The sequence below is a fragment of the Cucurbita moschata genome, unplaced genomic scaffold (genome assembly GCF_002738365.1).
Source record: "Cucurbita moschata cultivar Rifu unplaced genomic scaffold, Cmos_1.0 Cmo_Scf00031, whole genome shotgun sequence".
Lineage (NCBI taxonomy): Eukaryota > Viridiplantae > Streptophyta > Magnoliopsida > Cucurbitales > Cucurbitaceae > Cucurbita > Cucurbita moschata.
In genome coordinates, this window is record NW_019268547.1 from 2,264,876 (window position 1) to 2,269,534 (window position 4,659).

The window sequence follows — 4,659 nt, forward strand, 5'->3', positions numbered from 1 at the left end:
GGAAGCCAGTGGGTGCAAGCGGCACTTATTCCATGGGAGATTGAAAACGACAGCGTTTGGAAAGGATCTGTGTGGAAGCCAGTGGGTGCAAGCGGCACTTATTCCATGGGAGATTGAAAACGACAGCGTTTGGAAAGGATCTGTGTGGAAGCCAGTGGGTGCAAGCGGCACTTATTCCATGGGAGATTGAAAACGACAGCGTTTGGAAAGGATCTGTGTGGACCCCACTCTAGTTGGAGAGTTAGTTTCAATAATAATAATAATAATAATTTATTTATTCGAGAAAATGAAGGAATAAATGGTGGTCCTGCATTCCGTACAAGTTAGTATGTTTCTCTTGTTAGGAAATTAATTCTTTTTTTATTCCATTTCTCCTTTATCTAATCCTTAAACTTTTCAAAATATATTTTTTAATTAAATTGTCGCTATGCCGATCATTGTAGCTAGCCCATGCATTACTAGAAATCACGACTCTTCACAATTGTATGATATTATCCACTTTGAACAACATAAGCTCTCATGGTTTTACTTTGGGCTTCTCCAAAATGTCTTATAAACCCATGATCATTCCTTAAATTAGCCAATGTGGGACAATCCTCAACATGCATACCAGCATTCGCTTTGTCAACCTAGCTCGATCGACATGCGCGTACTCAAATCAACATACTCTTTTGGTGTGTGCACCAGCCATCCAGCTGTAGCCCTAATCAGGGGTCGCATGTGACTCATTCTAGTCGATTTTCAGTGTTCAGCTCTCGTCTCTACTCGATGACTTTCTCGATTTAAACGAGCCAGTTCAAAATCGTTAACCCATTCTACTGTTTTGGTTGTTTTGGATTTTGCAATTGAATTATACAGCGATTGATTGATGAATCTATCTATCTCGGACGTGATCGTGATTAAGATAATAAATAACTATTGAAAAATATGAAGATTTAGAAAGAAGATATAAGAATACTTTTTGACCAAGTTATGAAGGATTTGAGTGGAAAGTAAGAAACATGATGAACAAAGAATATGATAAAGACATGAAAGGATTGGACAAAGAAAAAGGATCATTGGAGAAAGATTCTCAACCCTATTTGCTTCCACACTTCCATAGTCCAAATCAATATTAATTCCCTTTGTCCTTTACTTTACGATCAACCCGGCCTACCTTAAGCTATTGATGTTGGGTTGAGTTAGAATTTTTTTCGATTTGGGTTGAGTTGGGTAAAAAAAAATTGAATTAAAAAGTTTGGGTCGGTTTGTGGGTTGACATATCTTTTGTCGGGTCAACCCGACTAACTAAAAAATAGGGTTACAATTCAACTCTACTCTACGCTACTTTTAAATTTATTATGAAAATTAAGAATATTTAACCTTTATAACCAATGTCAGTGGTGTGTTGTGACTTATGAATGTTTGATATTTGAACTTTATGAGATTTTAGTTATTAATATAACATGTATCGTAGATAAGTAGGGGGTTCAGTTGGGTTCAGTTGCGAAATTGATTCCGGTTGCTCAAATTATCAACCCAAAATGTTAGGTTGGTCTAAAAAATTTCTCAAACCAACCCGAAATACGTCTAATTAATATGAAATATAAATTTATAAACATATTTCAAAATTTAATTTCTTTAATTCAACATAGAAAATAAGCATTTAAATATTTGATAATTATGTTAACTAGTAAAAATAGGGTAAATATGCTTGAATTTAAAATGGAGGAAAAGGGTATAAAAATGTACCACAAAAATGCTAAAAACAATGGTAAAGGCATTTTTACGCCACAATTTATCAAAATTATATATTATTCCTTTCTTTCCGAATATTTCTGATAAGATAAGGAAATCAACTACAAGGGGGTAAGATTCGGATTACCTTGTTAATCGAATATCTCAAGACAAGAACATTGTTTGAGATTCGAATCACTCCAGAAGCAAGATCGATCATGTCTAGCTTCAATGATTCTTGTTGATCAAATATCGCAAACACTTGTTTGAGATTCGAATCACTCCACAACCAAGATTGATCATGTCGAGCTTAAATGATTCTACATGCAATCTAAACTACATAAAATTGCAAAGAAACTTAGCCATCGGCCAAAGAAAAGCACAAATGCTTCTTTACTATATTTTCCAAGTCTACTTACAAATACAACATACATGGCTTTATATAGTCTCAAAAAATGAAACTATTAAAGGCATTACAAGAGTGGTAACATTCATACTTAATGGCCATAATTAGCCATTATGTAATTGTAACCTAAATATGTAATTGTAACCTAAAGTAAATAAAAAGTCTTAAAATACAATAAATCTAAATTACTCTAAATTGTAACTCACCCAGAATTTACAACAATCAAACTTTATTCTTCTTCAATGTAGCAGAATAGAAACATCTTTTGATAATTTTGACAACCTTTTTTTCACATCTTCATTGAAGTATATTGTATGATTGATGTCTCTTGGTTCATATCAATTTCTCTAAAAGAATTATTTAAATTTATGTAAATAAAAATTAAATTACAAGTTTAAAAAAATTAATAAACACAAAAAATTTCTAGTAAATCTAAAAAAAAATATTTTATTTTTGTTGAATAAATCCATTTCAATTTTAACAAAAAAAAATCATAATAAATGGTATTGAAAAAATTGAAAAAATTGAAAAAATTATTTAATTTTAAATTTAATTGAAAGATTAAAAAGATATTAAAGAATTATTAAAGTTGGTTAAAGATTAAATTCGAGAATAATTTTATCTGTGAAAGGAAGAAAAGAATAAAAATAAAAAGAATAAAATAAATTAGAAATAAAAGATCAATAAAAATATATTTATTTTAATTAAATATTTAAAAATAAAATAAAATAGTATTATGAATTGACTCATTGGAGACTTTGAAAGGGCTGGTGGGGCCCACAGAAGAGAGCGACTGACACGGACTTTTAACTCCTTCTTTTAAGCCACCAGACGCCACGTCATCCGAATGACGAAAGAGTAAGTAAATGACACGTTGGCCCCACCGTAGCCCACGTCAGCATCTCCTGATTGGCCAATCCGCACGCGTTTGGTTTCCTGTTTCTTTCTTCGTCGCCAAGAATTTTGTACCTCACGCTCCCCCCATTTACTTTGGTATTAAGTCTTTTATTTTTACTATTTTTAATTTTTTTAATTTTAAATTGTGTTTTATTTACTTTTTTTTAAAATTAATTATATTATTTAATAAACTTTTGTGACACTGGAATAAAATAAAGGTATATGAATGAACCGATACCGACTAAAAGATATAAAGAGAATTAAAAGTATTAGCCGACTCAATCATAAAAACTTCAAAATTAAGTTACTTTACTTTAAACAATTCTATGACGGGAGACCTTATGAAAATTTTACTAAAAAGCTTGTGAGTACAAAGGGAGATATGTTGGTTCGTGGGATAGGATAATGTCTAGGTCATCAGGTGTCAGGTCGAGAATCCAAATTAGTGTAAGATCTTCATAAACTCGTTAATGTAGATTTTAACGAAAGGTTTAGCTCCAAGGGCCATTTAGTTACGGGTCAATTTGGGTTTAGGTAGTTAACGTCACTTGAGTCCAATATTAAAATTTGGGACTAATTCCTAAATTTTGTTCCTTACAAATTATTAATATTTCTGGCGTACTTTGAGAAACAAAAACAAGATTGAATAGATGAATGAGTTTCGGAGCTTCATTGGGATCACTAACAACATTAAACTTTCTTATTTTCATTAAACTTCATTTTCCTTACCTAAAATAATCGTTACCTTTGTTACTAACAAATAAATCTTTAAATCAAATATCGTGGTAACTAAGTTATGGGTATAATTATGAACTTATAAGTAGGCTACTTATCGAGTATTTTATAGTAACCAGTTATTACCCTTTTTTCTGTTGGTTGAGGAGGGGGCGTTTAGGAGTTGTGCGCCCACAAAGGAGGGTCATTTTATATCGTCAGTCTTTTCAATTTTAATTTGTAATTTAGTTGTGTCTCGATCCCTAGTCCCTAGTATTGTATTTAATTCAAATAGTACTTTTGAAATGTAAATATATTTGTTTATATATATATTTAAATGTTAACGTTTTTTTTATCATACTTTTCATTATTTTAAGTCGCAAATGAATGTTGTTTCATGGTTAAGTAGTGCATTGATTTAGGGCGCAAAATTGCACTCCAAATTGGCAATTTTGATACATCATTCGAGGCAATGTTGGGGCGAGTCGCAACCTGCTAGCTGGCTTGTAGTATTATTGCAACCGAGTCACATAGCCGAACTATAAGATTCCTTGTGACCATAGAATTATTTTGACATTTTTACCTTTTTCCTTTTGTGTTTGTGTTTAGATCTACCATTATAGACTTTTAAACTTTTCTTTAAACTTTTGATCAATTCTGATAGGTCTAAAATTTTAGAAGGTATTTAATTGGTGTTTATGGTTTAAAGCCAAAATAAGGGAATAGATAAATGGCAAAGAAAAAGAAAAAAAACATCAACATATGGCAAACCTATAGCTCGAGGTTGCAAAAATGGTGACAACCAAACTAGAACACTACAAGAGATTCTATAAACTATAAGGTGTTGATATTCGTGCAATAACTAAGACATCGAGGTGATACTCGTTTTCATCTTTGACAGCACACTTGTGGAAAAACGATGAAAT